Source organism: Gallus gallus, chromosome 20 (assembly GCF_016699485.2).
Source record: "Gallus gallus isolate bGalGal1 chromosome 20, bGalGal1.mat.broiler.GRCg7b, whole genome shotgun sequence".
Taxonomy (NCBI): Eukaryota; Metazoa; Chordata; class Aves; order Galliformes; family Phasianidae; genus Gallus; species Gallus gallus.
The window spans coordinates 2066184-2085892 of record NC_052551.1 but is presented as its reverse complement, the minus strand read 5'-3'; the positions used below and the strand labels follow the sequence as shown (position 1 = coordinate 2085892).

The following is a 19709-nucleotide window of genomic DNA, read 5'->3' as shown; positions in this document are numbered from 1 at the left end:
TCACAGAGGCCTCCACCTGTCCTGGTGGGGTTCTGCCTTCTGTGTGTCAGTACACTGAGCCCAAGGGACCCAGCTGGAAGCCACCAACAAGCCAGGGACTGCTGCATTTTCCTCAATGCTTTGGCCTTGTCTGAGCTGTCCGGACCCTTGGGGTCCATCAGGGCAGAGTGCTGCAGAGCTGCCCATGGCAGGGCCCCATTTGAAGCAACATGAGAGAGGCTGCAGCTGAAGTTGGAGCATTCCGTAGGGTACCTGCACTCAAAGCATCTGCAAAATCTGCTGCACAGTCATCAGGCTTTGCGAGCAATTCGTGGTTTGGATTTCATGGAAGTTTCAAGTTGCTTTGTAGGCAGTGCATCATGCAGAAACCAGGGTGGGAGACAGGACTGCAGTGATTCCTGCAGTAGTAGGGCTAGCCCTGCAGGTAATGCGTGTGTTATGGTGAAAGAGGAGCTGGCATTTCCTCCAGGGATCTGGCATTCGGATGGGCTGCTGGTGTCATATCGGGTTGGTGAGCCTTCTCACCACTGCTGGCTGTTTCGAGTGTGGGCAGTAGCAAAAGGAAACAACCCTCCCTGCCAAACAAGAAATTCCTGAGCATACTGAGATAGCAAATAAAGACTGCCTTACAGACAGGGGGCTTTGGCAGAGATAGACCTGTCCTGGCAGCCCTGTGGCACTGCTGCTCCCCACCACGTGGGATGTGCTGTTCAGAGCACGCAGTTCTCCTGAGCATATAACCATCTACCCTCTGTTCATTGCCACCCCCTGTGTGCTTTTGGGTAAATTGGTAGTTAGTAATCACGGGATTGTTTCATGTAATCACTCCAAAAGAGACACTGAATGAGATCCTTTTCATAAAATATATATTTTTTTTCCTATTAAATGTTTGGAAAACTATAGGTGACTTTCGAGGCCGGGCTGGATCAGGCCCTGAGCAGCCCGATTGAGCTGTGCATGTCCCTGTTCATTGCAGGGCAGTTGGACTAAATGACCTTTAAGGGTCCCTTCCAACTCTAAGGATCCTTTGATTCTGTGACTTCCATGCCAGTGTCCTGCAGTAAAAATGATGAGCTGCAAGAAGTAGTTCCATTCCAAAGCCCGTTTGGTAAATTCAGCTAGTCTCAAACTGCACTTTGTGCGAGAGGTGTTCTCATGTTTGTATTTCACATACCAGGACATGGTGGTGGCTCTAAGCAATTTCAGATGCCCGCTGGTAGAAGCTTGGGGTTCTCAAATAGAACATAGCAAAACCACGCTTTCTGAGCATTTGGAAAACACTTGTCACTTTATTATGATCATCCTTAAATCAAGCAGGAAACATGATATGGTGAGATGTGAGCTTCTGTGTGTTAGGATAGGAACGCCTGGTGTGGAGGACTGAGGCTCAGCAGTGGTTGTTGGCTCTGTCCTGCAGTGCCCTGAGTGCTGTGCAGGCAGTGAGGAGCAGGGCTGGGTTGGGACACAAGGGAGGAACAGGCAGGCTCGGGTTCCAGGCTGTAAGCTGAGCCTGCATAGCCAGTGTTCATTCTCAGGTGTAACACAGATGGAGCTGCCAGGCCTGTCTCGGGTGTGTGGATCATGTTGCTGCTGGGAACAGCTGATAGCTCCGCTCTGATTTATTTATTTTTAATTATTTGTTATTATCCCTCAATATTATTTATTATTATATATTATTATCCCTTAAGCTCATTTTTCATTTTCGTTCTTTTTATAGAATCGTAGAATGGTTTGGATTTGGATTGGAAGGGCCTTTAAGATCACCTCGTTCCAACCACCTGCAGGGACACCTCCCTATAGACCACGTTGCTCACAGCCCCATCCAGCCTGGCCTTGAGTGCTGCAAGGGAGGGGGCACCCACAACCTCACTGGGCAACCTGTGCCAGTGTCTCACCACCCTCACAGCAAGGAATTTCTTCCTGTTATCTAGTCTAAATGTAGATAGTCAGCCCATCACCACCGTGCCTACTGTCCCAGGTCACAGCTTTCTATACACAAATACCTTTTGCACCTCTACCTTGTTATAGGGATATCCTCCTCATATTATTTGAGATCTCTGTGCTCCCGCTGTGCTTTCTTTGTTTTCTCTCCTTTCCAGGAGGGGGTCACAATGTGCTTGCTGTGTTTCACGCTGGGACAAGCAGCAACCCCATGTAGCTGGGAGCCGCAGCTCCTGCAGATGCTGCACCTACAACAGCTCCAGAGTTGGGTTTTTCCCAACCTTATCATCTCTCCCAGACTTGTTTTCCAGGTGGTTCGCGTGTTGAGCCGTCAGAGTTGTTCAACTTCAAAAACAAAATAATTGTTTGAAATTCAAGCGGCGCCGCTTAGCTGTGATAGGTTAGAGGGCTTCTGAGAGTCGCTCTGCGGTGTGATTGCAATGAGCAAATGAGCTCTTGTGGGCTGACAGCTCGCAGGTGGGAAGCAGTTGGGTTCCTGCAGACAAGGCTGGGAGCAGTGGGGGCTGTGTGCCTGGGGGAGGCTTGGGAAGAGGCAGAGGTTTTGCTTCCTAATTTGACGCTCACCTGGTTGTGCAAATAAACATTTTGTTTAAATCAGCTCCAGGTACGGCTGCAAACATCTGTTAGGGGTCCTTCACCTGTTTCTGAAGGAGTCACTTTGAAGTTCTCCTTAATCAAATGCTCTTAGCCGCGTATCTTAGCTGTGTATCCCTCTTGGTTTTGTAGTGCTCCCTCTCTTCCCAGCCAGCCCAGCGCTGCTGCCTGAGAGGAAAACCTTGCAAGAAGACTGCCAGGGAGCTTTGCCATCTCCATGGATTGGGGCTGCACCTTCTGTCTCATGCAGCTTCTCTCAAGCCCTGCTGTAACTCAGCGGAGCTGGAGCTGAGCCCGTGCAGGGTTCATCTTCAGAATGGAGACTCAGGGAGCTTCTCAAAGCTGTGATGCAGCAGGGAGAGCTCAACTCCTGCCCAAAGCCATGCCGGGGGCTGCAGAGAGCAAGGGGCTGTTTGCACAGAAAGGAGGGAGCACCTCTTGGGCTTAGCAATGTCATCCCAGGGCAACCAGAGGTCTCAGGGAGCACTTTGGTGTAAAACAGGAGCCAATGGGGTGGGTGGGTGTGGAGGTACATCGGTGCTGCTCACCATGGCACTGAGAGGGGACACACATGGAAGCACCAGGAAGCACTGCACATCCAAGGGAAGGAATGCATATGGGAAGACATGGGGTTCCAATGTGAGTTCAGCAGCATTTCTGTCAGCACAAGGCTGGATGATGTTGATTTCAAATTTAGAAACATTCCTTCAAGCAGGAGTGGATTTAGGGGGAAGCCTCTGTATGGAGGTATATCCAACAAGGTACGATGGGCTAACCGTGTATTGCCCCGGTTTTCTGCTGGCGCTTTTTGTGGTGGCTGAGCTGTCCTGCAATTAATCAACTCCTCTTCTACAGAGGCAGTGGTACCCAGGGATCCCAGAGAGGATGAGGATATCGCTCTGAGGAGATGCAGTTGTTTCAGGGCAGTGCTGAGAAGAGGAGTAATAAGATGTTTCTGACAGAAGGCCGTGAGGGAACTCAGTTTCTCTCGCATGCACACGTACATACAGAGGCTGCAAGATATCTTTCTGTCTTATATCCATATAGATAAATGCAGCCATTCGCTCTGAATGTGGACCTTTAGCAGGTATCACATTTGTTGGAAAAACGCCCTCTCCTTCCATCTTGCTGGTAGGATTTGATGGAGAGCTGACGGTACTTCCCTGCACATGAGTGGAGTAAGAGAGATTCAGTTGTATTTCTGGAGTTTTTTCTCTGATTACTGATGGAGGAGACAGTAAATAAATAAAACCCATCTGCTTGAAACCTCGGGGTTAATTTATTTGTGTATGAGTGGCACCCCAGTGGCCCCGTGCTTTAAGCTCAGTTCATTCCTGGACACCTGAACATTGCCGTCCTGATGCTTACCCCATGGAAGGCGGCTGTATCATCTCTCAGTCTTCATCTGCTGGGCTAAAGAAGCCAAAACCAGGCAGCCACTTGTTGATATTCTTGCTTGTTGCCTCTGGAGCGTGAAGCTGCCTGCAGACAGGCTCCATGCCCAATGCCCCTGCCAGTGCAGCACTGTGAGCTGAGCTGGGCTGGTTGCACCAGGGGTATCCTGGCCCTGGGGGTGCTTTCATTCACTCAGCCACATGCTCCCCCAGCACTGTTGGGTGTCTCCTGTGCAGCTGCTGCACCAGCATCCCCAGGTGGGCAGGGGAAAGTGTGAGCAGCAAAATCCAGCAGGAACGACCCTCTTGGCTGTGCAAAATCTGCCCAAAGTTAGGAGTCACCTCGTGTGATGGCTCAGAATCAGAGCTGTCATTTGTTTCAGGTTATGGGTCAGCGCTGGGAGCCGCAGCGAAGCCTGCTGTGGTGTTACAGAGCCCTGTCAAGCAATATATTTTCCACTGTGTGAAATAATTCGGCGAATTCCTAATTACACAAATCTAATTAAAGGCTGCATGTAACGGCTATGCCTAATCATAATGATACACCCATTTCATTAAAAGAAAAAAAAAAAAAAAAGGAAATTGCTTGTGTACAACAAACCATCCAATTTAGCATAGAATTAATGCACACCTCCCTGGCTGGGGCTGTGCATGGCATCAGGAGGTCTGTGCTGGATGTTGGAGATGCCTGTGCCACAGGTGGGGCCAGGAGAGGCTATAGGATGGGGTCAGAAAAGACCCTCCTGGGCCACCAGCTCCAGTGCAATGCCCACAGGAGCTCCAGCAGCATTCCTGCAAGAGGACAGCTTGCTGCACCGTGCTTCCAGCCTTACTGCATGCCATCAGGCACCAGTTGTAGGGAACAGATGAGTTTGTAGGCCTGAGTGGAGCTTCCTATTAATGTTTCTGCAGCAGCTTATTGCAGGAATCACTCTTGCAGAAGCAATGTGGGCTCTGTGCTTTGCTTAGCTGTAGTGCAGAGTGAAGTTGGTCCTCCAGCAGCCCCCATGTTTCCGGCAGGTCTGCAGGAGCTTGGCTATTGCAGGGGGGAGCCGGATATATGGGGCAGAAGGAATAATATCAGGGCAATGAGGTTAAATAGACAGATAATTGATTTTTTTTCAATGCTGGTCTCGGGTGTAAATCCATTGAGGTTAATGAAGTAACACAAATTAAATTGAGCAGCGCAGTATGAAGGCTCAGGCTGGCGTGGAGCCTGCACCAGAGCTGCCTTGCAGTGCTTGATGGCCATGTCTTGATGTCAGCTTTTCCCTCATTTGTGCTGGCTGGAAGGAGCCGAATGCACACAACCATTTTAACTTCCAACCAGGAAAACAGCAAGTCGTTAAGCACACCTCCCATCTTGTTGCCTTGAGTCAGTGTGCTCACTGAGCTCACGTTGGATCTTTGGTGGTTTCACGGAGCTGGAAAGCGTGTCATTTTACCTCTTCCAGCCCTGCATTGCTCTGGTGCCACAGGAAGCCCTACAAGGCCTCACTGTACACCTGCTGCACACTGAGGCTATGACATGTCCCAGCACACCCCAGCTAGTGGTGGAGCCTCTGGGAGGGATTTCCATCTTGAATGCCCCAAGCTCATGACAAATCTGGGCAGGGATCATGTAGGAGCTTGGGTTTTACCAGCTGCACATGGGGATAACTCATCAACAGCTCCTAATGAGTCCCTGGTGCTCTGGCATCGTGTCAACACAACCCTGTTTCCATCCCTTGCCCATTCATTGGGTTCCTGCCTGGTGTCCTGCTTGGTGCCACAGCTCAAAATAACCCAAGGAAAGGCCGTGAGCCTGCAGAGAGGGATGGGGAGAGGGAACCCCTGGAGAAATTGGACTCCTCCAGCTGGCTGGAGCCTGTCAGTCATGCAAGCAGCATGTGTGAGGGCGTTTCAGTCTCTCTTGCTAGCTGGTCTCTGGCTAAATAAACAAACAGGCTCTGTTTTTGTCTTCAACCACCCTACCACCACCTCTTGCTAGCCTTGACTTTTGGCTTGTCTCTGTATTTTTAGCTGCAGGACACCCTGTCCCCAAAGCTGGCGAGGACCTCAGGTTGCTCATACCTTTCTGAACACATGAAGCCAGCCCTCAGCCTTCATCACCTCCTATCTGGGAGAAGGGGAGGTGTTGGTCAGCACACTCCTTCCCCCCCTCACCGGTGTAACTGAGCTGTGGGGACCCAGGCTGTGAATGGGGCTTTGGAGCTGGTCTTGTTGATGGCTGTGCTGAATAACGCCTTCCTGGGCTGTGACAGAACCCATGAGATTTGTGGTGCTGTGGGCTCTCATTCCTTGAATCTAGAACTGAAGGGCCCCAAAAAGTTTACCTTTCTATCTTTTCTCTTGCTTGTATACAGAGGAACAGAGAAGAAGAGCTGCTTGCTTACATTCAGCAGAATGTGCTTTTTCTTTGTATTTTGCACAGAGAAGATGGGGGCTGGGGGAGGGAGTTTATTCTCTTTTAAATAAAAGCAGAAAACGATTTAGCACAATGTAAAATTAACTGTCGCTTTGAATAACTGATCGAATGTTTTCCATTTGGGAAGTGCTGAAGCGAGAGTGTGCTTTGTTCTGCGGTGCATTCGGTCACGATGCTCCCCTGCCATGGGTGGGCAGGAGCAGCCCTGCCTGGGGCAGGCTCACCTTTGCATGTCCCCACTCCTCCTCCTGCATCCCCCTGCTCCCCAGCTTCATGGGGCTGAAGGCTCAGCTCAGTGCCCTCCTTCCCCCTCCCTTTTTCTCCACCACAGGCCTCATTCCGACACTCGCTTCAGCACGGATTTCAATTTAAGCATCCGAGCAGTTCCCTTGATGTAATTAGGGCTATTTGTGTGCTTGGAGGGAAGCGCGTGCTGAAGCACTTTGGATGGAGATGTAAAAGCTCGTGCATTTCAACTGAGCAGTAAAATAGGTTTTATGGGGTCACTCGGGGCTGCCAGCCCTGCCACTCACCCCAGGAGCTGTGTAAGATGAGCCTGGAATTGTGACGCTCCCCTCTGCTGTGGGCTCAGTGTCCCGCAGGCTGTTGTTTGCACTGTGCTGACATGGGTCTGTGTGAGATTGGATGACCACCTTATCTCCTGGGGGAGCCACTCAAGGTCACGGCTCGTTCTGGCTGTTCTGAGACCCATGGCACTGCTGCTCCAAGTGGAATGTCTGCAGTGCTGCTCCGGCCGGGTAGGTGTCCTACAGCTGGCGTGTGTGTCCTGCCTCGGGGTTGGCTCTCCATCCCCATCCCAAATCCATGGGTGCCATCATGAGGAGCAGGCTGGGATGGAAAAGATGCAGGTGTAGGTTTTACTGGGCAGGAGGCTCTGTGAGAGTCCAGGGGAAGGTGGATGGGTTCTGCCATAGGCTGCCAAGTTGATGGCAATCACAGAATCACCGAATCACCAAGGTTGGAAAAGACCTCTAAGATCTTCCAGTCCAACCACCCCATTCCCTCAGCCGCTCCCCATAAGACTTGTGCTCCAGACCCCTCACAGCTTCACTGCCTGTCTCTGGACACACTCCATCGCCTCAGTGTCTTTCCTGTAGTGAGGGGCCCAACGCTGAACACAGCACTCGAGATGCAGCCTCACCAGGGCTGAGTACAGAGGGAACATGGCTTCTCTGCTCCTGCTGGCAACACTGGCTTGAGCTTGTCCTCTGCTGAGTGAAGGTGACATGTTCTTGGCACTGATGTGGTCACACTTGGAGTGCTGGGTCCAGCGCTGCTCTGCCCAGTACAAGAGATGTGGAGCTACTGGAGAGAGCCCAGCAAAGGACCATGGAGATGGTAAAGGGATTGGAGGAGAGGCTGAGAGCTGGAGCTGCTCAGCCCAGAGCAGAGGAGGCTCAGGGGATCCATCCCATCCACGGTCATTATGCCTGCAGGAAGGTGCAGAGCTCCATCAGCTGCGCTATGCAGGTGATGGAGCAGTGGCACAGGGACCAGAGGTGCTCGGTTGTCTCCTCCTTGGAGATCTTCAAAAGCTCTGGGAACTGGTCCTGTGTGTGCTGCAGGGGCTGGACCAGGTGGACCCAGAGGTTCCTTCCAACTTCAGCCACGCTCTGTCTCTGTGCTGATGCAGTTATCCCACTGCAGACCAACCTGGGAGAAGGCATTGTGAGCCATCCCAGGGACTGACCCTGCTGTGCTGGGCTCAGCTGGCTCTCATTTGCAGAAGTGAGAATGTGAGTTCTGGGGGCAGCAGTATGGTTCCTTCATAAGAGACTGCTGCTAGATTTGCATGGGCACTCTTACCTGACCTGGTACTGCTCAAGGTAATAATTTCCTACCCAAGTGCCAATCTGAGCAGCAGAGATATTTTCCATTCTTTATTGGCTCTCCACTGTGCCTGAATTAACGGGAAAATGGACTGCAACCAAGGTGAGGCTATTGAAGGCAGAGGATGACAAATTGGCAGTAGAGCATGGCAGCGACGAGCTCTGTCGGGTTCACACACTGACCTTTATCTAAACAGGACTGTGTGTAACAGATAAGAATATTTAAAAATAATTAATGTCACATCAGCGCGGAGAACAAAACGACTACATCAAAACGGGCAAGAAATCCGCTGCAAATTACTCAAAAGGGAAATGTCAGGCTCTTCATATCTGCAGCCTGCCTTGTGCCGGTGGTGCTGGAATGAGAAGGGAGGGCATGTGAGTAAAGAAGCTATTAAAAATGATTTAGAGAGTGGATAATATACGTATAAATGAGTGAGGGAATGGAGAATGGAGCAGAACAGCGGCCGGCCTGCCAGACTGGACCTGTGGAAAATCAAACGCTAAACTGAGCTGATCGTTGGGTGCAGGGATAAACGTGTGTAAGCCAATTATCCCCACTGCTGGGGTTTCCCTTTCCTGTCCCCGCTGTCGCCATAGGCTCCTGCTGCACCGTGCTTTAGCAGCACCTCCTGCTCTGCTGGGTTTTGTCTGCTGGGGCTTTAGAGATGGGGGAACCGCCACTGGGAGAGGGATAGGAGATGGTTGGAATGCTGCTTCCAGGCCAGGGCTGTCCCTGGAGGCGTGGGAAAGGCTGAGCTCCATGTCTCTGCCTCCAGAGAGGGTTGGTCCCAAACGCCTGCCCCCATGGCTGAGCCCTGCAGCCCATCTGAGGCCTCCTTGGGGTGGGGGCTGCTTTCCTGCAGGCTTCCAACTCCTGAGAGATGCACCTCGCCCTGCTCCCTGCAGCTGCTCTTCCTTACAGCTGTTTATCGACAAGAAATGACAGCAGGTGATGGGAGGAGATATCCTGGAGCTGAGCATGCACAAATCTTGTAAAAAGCTCAGCCCTAACCCTTGACATAATGGATTACAGTCATCCCTGACTTCATTCCTAAAGCCACTGGCGAAGCAAGGGAAAAAATACCCAGTTTCTTTCTAACAGGGCTGTTGTAGCCATTATAACAGATTACTTCTGAGACAAGCGTTAATTTATCTGCAAGGCCACCTGTGGGAAGTGCCCTTAAGCCACAGTTAGCAGAGGTGGGGCTGAGAAGGCCAAGGTTGAGCAGAGGGTATCGAGGAGAGGCTGGGAACTGATCCTGGGTTCCTGCATTCCTGCTGCCCCATGAAGGGCAGTGCTCCCCATGCCCAGCCTGCATTCCTGCTGCCAGCCCTAGTTCTGCTGGGAGGAGGCAGCAAGGTGCTCCTAGATTAGCAAAGTTGTGAAAAATAGCTTTCTGGATGGCCTGTTCACCTTTTGACAGCAGGAGAGAATTTATAGGCAGGAGATGGAGACGTGATTTAAAATTAGCAGCAGCAAAGAGCTGTGTCTGTGCCCCATGAAGTGGAGCAGGAAAACTGACCTGTCCCTGAGCCTGGCCGTGGCTGGGATGTGGTTTAGAGTTTCATGTCTCAATTACAGAAAGAGCTCAGCTTCTTGCTCTGCTTTCCTGCAGGGAAGGCACAATGCAAAGCTGGGCTCTGCTAATGCAGGCAGTGAGAGCGTCTGATATGCTCAGCTGCTGTGCAGCCCTGGCCCAGGGCCGGGTGAGCAGGTGAGCTCCAGTGAGGGGATCTGAATATTGATCCACCGCAGGGAAAATGTGACATTAAAGGATCACTGGAAGAATAAAATCACACTGGTGTATTGCTTAAAATGAAAACAGTGGGCAGCTGCTAATTAGAGTGCAGTAGTTAACACAGTTCATCCCCATCTCCCATAGGCAGAGATACAGAAATGGCATTTGGTAGGGACAAAATTGACTGTATGCAAGGTGTTACCAATACCATCCAGAATGGCACAAAGGCTGGAGATCTCACGTTGCAGTCATTGCTTTTTCAGGAGGTACGTGCAGTCACGTGAAACCAAGGCAGCAAACAACCCAGTAACCTGGAAACACAGAGCCCTTCTTGATCCTCCTTGGTTCTGCTCTCTGCTCGAGGTCCACCTGAATCCTCCTTAGTGCCTCGACAAGAGTTTCATCACTTTGCTCCTTACTCGTGCAGCATGGAGAAAGGGCTTGGACAACCAGAGGGAATGCAGAGCCCTCTCCCATCCACCTCGACTCCTAGGGCACCTTCAGTGCCTTCGTATCACTTCTAGAGCTGTGCAATGCACTGTCACCTGCAAGCAGAAGGGGATGCATCAAGCTGAGCCTGATGCTTCACCCAGCAGGGAACGGGCAGGCAAAGTCATTACTGCAGAGGAAGAAGCAGGAGCAGCAGTTTTGCTGCTGGCCCCTCTGTGTCACAAGAAGACAAGCGCCAAGTCATCATCGCAGTGCACCATTGCTAGCCCTGCACCAGGAGGATTTTGCAAGGTGCTGGAATTGGCTGCTCTTCTTTTCACACCACCAGGCTTTGTAAAGCTGCCATTTCTTCTATCCCATACCTTTCTTTTTTTTCCTTTTCTGGGAAAAGGGAAGAAAGAAGCCAAAGGGAAAATGAGTTTACAAGCTGCACCATCTGAATCTCGCTGAGACATACTGGTGGTGTCAACCTTCTTTATGTGCATCCGGAGCTGGTGCCATTTCACACCTGCTCCATTGCTTGTTTTTAAATGACACGTAATGATGATAGGCGGCGTAAAGATGAAGCTTCATCCCCAATTAAATTGCATTTCTGTCTTTTCATTTCCTGCCCCGGTTGAGGAGGAAGCCCCCGGGGAGCAAGATCTTTAAGTTCAGTGCAGTAGGAGGTGCCTGCAGAACTAAAGGTGATCTTGTTTATAAGAAGAAAATGAGTGCTGATCTACAGGGTTTTCAGAATATTGTGCTTCTGTATTATGCCCCAGGGAGCATTTCAGGTTATTGGAAATGCAGATTTGGGAATCTCAGGTCATCAGGTGAGAAAGCATTCAGCCCGTGACAGCTGCTGTTCAGAAATGGCTGTGTCCCATGTCCCCAGTGCAGCACAGGGCCCGTCCCATTTTGTCTTCTCTGGAATCCCCAGCTGACCCCGCTCTCAGTGCCATCTACACTGGGCCACGGTTGGCACATGATCTTGGCCTTTCTACGGACGTCATCCCTGCACAAAGTAGGGATGTGATCCAACTGAGTCACTGCACTGTGTACCATCTCTGCTGCTTCGCTGTGCAAGTTCCCTTTGCTGCTTTATCAAAATTCAGCCTGCTGTGGTGAACCCTCAGCCCTGGAGATGAGTTCTTGTGGGTTTTCTTAAGGGTCTGTGATACATCTTAGTCAGTATCTATGCCATTTCATCCTTTATTCCTTCCCCCAGCTTCCTCTGAATGCCATCCAGTCCCGGTGATTTATTACTCTTCAGTGCATTTTGCTTTTTGTTGGAGAATTTATATTTAATTTTTATGCCCGTTATCATTCAGGGAGAGAAGGGAAATGCTTTGGAAGCTCAGAGTGAAAATAAAACAGCACATTTCGGTGCAGTTACTTTGTTTGAAAGATGTTTTTGTGTTTTGGCAGGATATTTACTTCCTTCCTCCTTAACTTTCCCATCGCTTGGAATGATTCTAGAAAAATCAGAAGGGCCAAAGCCTGAGTTCATGAGGACTCATGCAATAACGAACTTGGTGTAAGAGCAGGGAAGGTTCATCTTTAAAGTAGCTGTAGGTTTGGGAAACGAGGAGTTGCAGACTATCAGGAGGGGATTTCCTTTCATTAGCCCCTTTGATATTGCTAGTAGTGGTGAGGTTCTTCAGTGTCACCTCCTGTACACCTTCCACGGAGGTGAACTTTTCAGAGCTCATCTGGGTCCCACTTCCCATCCTCAGGAGCACAGAGATGGGTAGTGTGGCCCTTTGCCTCTCAGCAGCACATGGTGCCACTACCAGTACTCAAGAGCCTCTGATGCTCATACTTCTGTTCCTCCCTCCCAACCCCCACACATGTTTCTTATCAGAAGTGGAACGTTTTAGGAGTAAGATCAATACTTTCAATCATTGAGAACTTCATTCAGATCTCCAGTAAAAGCTCTGCTCCTCCTGCCTGGTTGGGATTTGCTTCTGTAGTCCTCCATTCGCCACATCCCCAGCATCACTAGGAGAGCTTATGTTCAGAGCTGTGCTCACCCCAAATCTGACCTCAGGTATCTCCTGTTTGCTCCCCTGTTCTACGTCTATCTGTGAACCCTGTTCTCCTGGCATCTGTGAACTCAGTGATTACTGTGAGATACATCTCTGGCGAGGTTCAGTAAACCTAAATGATAGGTCCACCGAAACGGAGCGGAACTGAGGAAACACCATTTGCAAGTTCACTGCCATTGAATTCTTGGTTGACAGCGACTGTGGCTACACAGCCACCTGGTTTTAGCCTCTGTCTCTTTAGTACTTCGTCTGTTTCATTAAAAGCTCCATTCCAGTTTGACCTTCTGCAGTGTCCCCTGGGTGCATCACGCCCAGCGCTGCTGGCTGGGTGAGGGAGGGGGCTGTCCTGCTGTGCTCTGCTGCTGCACAGCCTGAGCTGCCAGAGCTCAGGGGGCTCTGGGACACTGCTCTGAGCCATAGGGCTTGAGTTTGAGTGGTGCTGTGTGAAGCTGGGAGTTGGGCTCAGTGATCCCTGTGGGTCCCTTCCAGCTTCCCCTTCTTTGTTTCTGTGAATGGGTTTAAATGACTGGATTTGTTAACGGCTTAGGATTGGGTGAATGGAGACTGGATCTGGTTCCTAAAGCTTGGGACCGTTCAGTTGCTGCCTCATGGACTTCTCAAGACAGCACATCAGCACACTGTGTAGTCCAGCCCATGGGAGGGAATGGAGAGCGCCCAAATTGAAGTCCTCACAGTTCAGAGAGGGCCCAGAGGAACAGGGGTAAAGCAGAGCACTTCAACCCAGTCAACAAAACCCTTCTGTTTACAGTGAAATGTTTCATTTTGAAGAAACCCTCTTTTCCCTTAGAAGTCCCAGACCAAAAATCCCTATCTGCCTCTATCCATCGGTTGCCTTTCTGCAAGCGCAGCGTTGGCACAGCGGGGCAGGTATTTTGGGATTTCCTGAGCCTGAGCCAATCTGAAGTAAGCTGTCCCAAGTGTACAGCCCTGTGAACACCACTGCCTCTGTCTCCTCGGCTTTGAGCTCCTGGCTAAGCAGCTCAGAGCCTTAGGTCTGAAGGGCTTGGGTCTGATCCGTGCAGACATACAGCCAGGGGCTTTTCTTTCCAGTGCAGCATACCCTCCTCTGCTGGGGATTAGAAAGTACTGGATTATCTGCTTACCACAGCTGGTAGAAAACTCTGTGTCCTGATTCTTGTAGGACGAAGGTGAGACGGTGGAGGGGTGCTGCACCTGCTCCCAGACCAGAGACAGGAAGGACTAACAAACCCAAGCGTCCACACCATTCCCGGTGAGTAAAGCATCCCTTGGACGCGGTGAGTGGTGTAAGGGAGCCCTGAGGTGAATCCTGGCTGCTGCTGTGCGAGGAGAGGCTCCGTGCTGTGGGCAGTGAGGACACCTGGCATCAGGTGCTGCTTTTTTGCAGCCGATTCGGGCTGATGGTTTTCCCTTTGCGCCCGCTGTGTGTGTTCTCATGCTGGCATTCGGGGAGGCAGAGGGGGAAGGCAGTGCTGAGAGCCTGCTGTTCCCTGCCATACTGTTGGCAGCAGGGACTGGGATGCCTTAATCAACCCCACATGGGCAGATGGCGGTTCGTTTGGATGTGGTGGGTTCAGCATATTTTAATTTCTGATGCCTTGCTTATATTTACTCTAAAAGTCGTGCGTGCAGTTTGTTGTGGTGGGGTGGTGGGCACGGGGGAGGGCTGGGGGAGAGCCCTGGAGATGGCACATGGACAGCAGAGCTCCTATTCCCCTGCAGACTGGGGAGGTCTGGTCCAAGGGCAGCCCAAAAACAGTGCCCTGCAAGCAGGCTGAGCTGGAAACAGCTCGTTTGTGGGGGGCTGGAAGAGTGTTTGGGGTTCGGTGACGGTGTGCCCTGAGTAGTACTGAGAAATACTGGTCCAGGAACCACTGGTGCATTAGGAACTTGCTGTACTCCCCGAGCAGTGAGGTTAGGAAAGTCCTGAGCTGGGAGATGTGCTGCTGGATCTGTGGGAGTTTTGGTTCGGTGAGCACACGGGAAAAGGACTCCAGCTGAACTAAACCTGGAATTTGCTTCAGCAGAGAATAAATGACAATGTCAGGACTTAATGGGTGCACAATGCGTGATAGGAGCATGGCACAGTGACCTGAATTCAGCAGTGGACTTTCCCCTCCAGTTCTCAGACAGATGAATAAAAGCAGCTCCTCACTTTCCAGTTCTGCTGGGCTTGCAGCCATGGTGTAACACCCTTGTATTAATTGGGACTGTGGTTGAGTTTTTCCCTGGGATCTGAAGTAGACACCTCAGCTTAGTAGCAGTGGAAGTATCTTGTCACAAAGTAGGACTGAGGAATTCTGACATACAGATTTGTTAAGCAAATGAGTGGACCAAAAGCTGCCTTCTCCGTGAACAAGCAAAACACTGTGCTCTAATTCCAGAGACCAGGATTTAACTCAGCAAATGAAACGGTGAGATTCAGCAGCATGGAGGGAACACCTCAGTTATTGAACACGCTGCCTGGGCTGCAGCACCTCCTTCAGCTGCCGAGCTCATTGCTTCCACGGTGCTTCTGAACCCTTCAGCCCTGCTGATGATGATGATTTGCTTTTCCATTTCTCACCTCTCCCTCCGGTTTCTGGGGAGCTCATGGAATAAAGGTTGATTCTGAAAAGAGGTGTGAAACCACCTATTTCTTGGGGGATGTAGAAAAAGCTGTGAAAATGTCTGTTATTCACCCGGTTCGAGATCACTGAGAGCAACGGGAGAATGGGGAAGGCTGATGAAAATGCCTGTTATTTCAGCAGTGCCGAGGGGGTCGCAGAAATACCTGTTATTGAGCTGACCCTTAGAGGGTTGGAAGTGTCCCATCATGGGAGGACAGGGAGCATCCTGTAAGGGTCTGGGGATGGTTGAAGTTTTCTGCTGCGTTAGGAGCAGCCTGCATTGCAGAGTGCCGTCACAGCATCTGATGGCAAGTAAATCCAGGCCATAATCACTCGTTCAGGTTGTTTATCAGCTCCAGCGGTTCCTGTCCTCTCAGGATTAGGACGGCGCCCGCTCACCCTTTAAGCTACGATCTGGCAGTGACCTTCTTAGCACCCTGTGGGCCAAGGAAGGAAGCGATGTAACAGGTTGCTTAATTTAGCAAAGATGCTGTGGGTCAGGAGGGACGTGCAGGTGCCGGTGCTCGGGATGCATGGGTGAGGAGCAGCTGTTGGTGGGGCAGAGAAGTTGTGAACGAGTCCAAAACATCCTACTTGTAGGACCAGCTTACCCTCCATGCCTAAGATACTTTCGCCAAAGAAAAGTATGGACTTTGGGACAACTGATGTACCTGAAGAGGTTCTAAAGCTGCAGTTCTTTCCAGAGCCTCTACAGGTGCTGTGAGCCATGAGACAACATCAGCACTTGAGGAGCAGCAGCAATGTGCAAAGCATGGAGAGCTTCACCCATCAGCTGCTGGGCATCACTGCAGCTGGGTGTTATTTGCAGCACAGACTTTGCCACGTTAACGTCTCACAACAAGCACTGGCAAGCGCTTTGTACCAGCACAGACAGCTTTGCCACTCGTGGGTTAGGGTTGGTTCCTTTCTTTCTAACCACTTCCTCAGTAAGCGATGGGATTATGTGATTTCTGCAGTGTGGGTTCTGAGGTGTGCAAGCACATGTTCTTTTTTGTCTTCATTTTGCAAGCAGTTGCCTCATCAGCAGGATTCCTTTGCAGCACAGGGATTGCTCCGGTGGAGCTGTGCAGGTGGAGGTGCAGCACTGAGCAGTTCAGAGCAGGAATCGTGCTTGGCTGCTCGAGCCCTCTTAGCGGCACAGTGTGTTTGTGACCATGGACAGATGATCTGCTCTCTGAAGCCCAAGCACAGGAACCTCTGTTTGTCTGCAGTGGTCTGGCTGTGTTTGAAAAGCTCAGAGGAAGGAAGAAGAAACCCAAGTGATTGGAAGTACTCTCAGGCCATTTTGGTGATAAGACAAAGCGTGTGGCTTTATTTGAAAGGGAGGAAGGGCTTCAGACCTGTCCCCACTGCCTCCTGCAGTGCCCGGAGCATGGTCTTAGCAGTGAGTGGTGGCCAGAGGCTGAGCCGCAGTGCATGGTGTATGTTTGTTCCATCCCCACTGCAGGCAGAGCTGTGGGATGTGTGTGCTGTCCTCTGCAGCCATGTGGTGGCTGAGGAGTATTATGCAAACTGAGCTCTGTGAAGTATGGCAAAAAGAGACTCCCCCCATCTAGACCAACTGAAAAAGAGAGGAAGGAGAAGCAGTTAAAAAGCTTCCTGGAAGCTGGATGTGGGTCTGTCACACCTGTGCTGACTTTTTGTAGACCCAGCGAGCCCAGGCTGTCCCCACAAACCAAAAGGGGGTTCATGAAGATAAGCAGATTTAATCGTGCACGCTCCCAGCATGTGACAGCAGAGATAGTGTTGAGATCAGTCGAAGACTGCAAATCTTTTTCTGCCCTTTGAGATAAGCTTCTGGTTGTGGTCTGGTGAGATGGGGCTGTGAGCCGTGGGTGGGGGTGATGGCAGCCTGGGCTGAGGAGACACAATGCAAATCCCCTCGAGGGACGTTTTCACATCTTCCTCTGGGACAGGAGAATGTGAAGATCCAGTTAGGAATGATTGCCCTCTTATCTGCGTTGCGTTGTTTGGAAGATGCTCTTAGGCAGCCAATGCTGAGCCCATCCTCTGTGAGAGGAGCTCGGGGCCCTCTTGCATGGAGAACCAGACAAGTTTTGAGCTAGAAGAGCCGCATTCTTGGCAGTGAGGCCATCTTTGGCTGACGTGGAAGGAGAGCTCCTCAGGCTGGTTTTGGTTGATGATAAGGAGTTATTCAGTGGCTGCGAGCACCAGGAGTGCTCTCTGCAAAGCTCCTGATCAGTCCTGCTCACAGCCAGCTCTGAAGTTCTGCAGGACAGAAACAGTCTCCCCCTGTGCCCACCTATTTATCCTACCTATGCAGACCTATATCCTTTTTTCTTCTCTACTGCTGTTCTCTCTTAACCTCTGTCCTTACTCCTCAGCATCTCTGCTCTCTTCTGCTCTTCTGTCATATCCTCTCTTCTCCACTTGTGCTCTTTTCTTCTTCTCCACTTCTGTCTTAACTGTACCCTCTTATTTCCTCCTGCTCTTCTCTTCTGCGACGCTGTCTTAATGGTATCCTCTCATTTCCTCTCCTGCTCCTCTTCCCTTCCTTTCCCTTCCCTTCCTTCCCCCTCCCCTCCCCTTCCCTTCTTTCTTACCTGCATCCTCTCATTTCCTCCTCTTCTGCTCCTCTTTTCTGATCCTGTCTCTTACCTGTATCTGCTCTTCTCCTTTTCTGCTCTTGTCCTCTTCTGAGCAGGAACCCAGGCAGTTCTGTTCACAGATCAGGTTTTCCTGCAGGAGCCCAGCCCTGACACATTGCATTCAGCGCAGGCCACGAGCTCAGCCCAGAAGCTCTGTCCTCGTTCCTGCCCATGCCAGGCTTCCTTGCTCTGCTGAGGGTGCAGCAGTGGGAAGTGAACAGAAAATGGAGCATGTCTTCACGTAGCTGACATCATCCTGTGCCCTGTACCTGCAACCCTGATGAACCAAAGAAAGTCAAGCATATGTCTGATTTTAAACCTGTTAATGCAGTCAAAGCGTACTCAAATCCATGGGTTAGAACACCTTCCTGAGTCAGTGATTAAATTCTAGTGCTGAGCTGGTTGTCTGTGATCAACCCAAATGAGCAAGTAATTCATAATGAGTGCTGTACCTGAGAGTCACGTTCTCTGCAAATCTCGATCTTGAACAAAATAGCATCTCAGTTGAAATTATCTGATTTGGGGGTTTGGTTTTTAATTCCTGGATTTGCTGTTTGAAATTATCTGTTTATCAGAGCATCTCAGCACTTGAAGGTTAATTCTGAGATAGTGCACGAATCAAAACTGTAAAGTCTTTTCCCAAATAACTCTTTGTTGCACCAGATGGCAGAGAATCACGAGTCACTTCTGCAATGGCCAAAGATAACTCCATACTCAAAGTTGAGGTGCAAATGCTTCCAGAACGGAACTTGAGAAGTCTCTGACCTTCAAGTGGTCTGTCCCAGATGCATCCCCCAGCTGTGGATATGCATTCATCTTATGAGTTGGTGAGGAAGCCTGAGTGCTCACAGGCTTGGTATGGGGTGGGTTATATTCAGACACCCTAACTTCTGGTAGAGAAACAAACGTATGGCCAGAAGACCTGGGGACGGGTTCTTTTCCTCCACATCCAGATCCTCACCATCTTGGTTTCTCCACCTACAAGGCTTTTTGTGCCTCTCCTGTCAAAAGCCAGCTGCTACCCACTCAAGGATTATTGCATATTGTGGAGAGATAGGCCAGGGGACAGGGCTGAATGCTTGGTGAAGGCAGGTTGAAGTCCATACCCCAAGGTTCAAGTTCTCCACTGTAATTTTCCCAAGTTCCCTGGCCAGTTAACTGAGCTTCATCCATCAAAGGCTTCCAATCACCCTTGGGGATCTGGGCCTCAATTTCTCAATGTTAAGACATTAAAAGGGAATAGTCATCGCCCCATGCACTGCTCAGCCACTGGGGACAGGAGACAAGTGAGCATCCCACGTTGCTTGCTCAGTGCCCTCTGCTAACCAGGTGCAGCTTTCTGGCTGCTCCAGAGCTGGAAGGTGAGTCAGCAAGCAGAAGGCAAGGGGATGCCTTAAAATGAAAACCTGAAAGTAAATCTCTTTTTGCACATCTTTTCTCAGCTTCCCCTTGTAGGGCTGTATCGGTGTGTGTTTGATGGGATGTGATGGCTCTGCCCTTGACAGCTGCATCAAATATGACTTGTGAGCACGGACTTTTTGTAAGGAGAGAAATGGGAGTTAGCAAGAAGTGCAGAACAGACAAACAGGGCTGCATCCTTCGTCAACAGAAATCCAGGTCTGAGATTGGTTTCAAGCTAGATTTGATTTGGGAACTCCAGGGAATTAGCCCAAAAGTTGCTTATCTTACCATCCCCCTTCTGTAGCATTTCATCTTCACACACATCTCCCCTGTGAGGCAGTGACCTTTCACGGGCTGTGGTGTGACACGGGGAAGTGGCACTGATGGGAGGGACCTGGTGCTGCCTGGAGCTGAGGCTGGACTGCTTTCCCCGGCATGCTGTGACATCCAGGGGATGCTGCGTGCCACACGTCTCCATGTTTATGCTGGATGTGTGGGGTAGAGTGTTTCTCTTCTCTGACTTTTTTTTCCTTAATTTGTTTTTGAGGATGGAACTGAAAAACACAGAGACAATAAAGGTGACTTCAGGACAGCATGTCTAACCTTAGAGGACCAATAG

The 19709-nt window shown here is 50.5% G+C and overlaps 1 protein-coding gene across 6 annotated transcripts in view; it reads left to right on the top strand.

Moving 5' to 3' along the window:
- RALY (RALY heterogeneous nuclear ribonucleoprotein) overlaps positions 1-19709 on the top strand; it is a 112941-nt gene that overhangs the window by 25086 nt on the left and 68146 nt on the right. For 3 of the 6 annotated variants that reach the window (XM_004946965.5, XM_004946964.5, XM_046902980.1), the window contains exon 2: positions 13613-13702. The exons of 2 other annotated variants lie outside the window; for them this stretch is intronic. The gene's annotated coding sequence lies outside the window, so the exon portion shown is untranslated. Of the gene's footprint in view, positions 1-13612; positions 13703-14834; positions 14865-19709 lie in introns of all 6 variants that reach the window. One more of the 6 variants, XM_046902979.1, reaches the window with a different exon arrangement.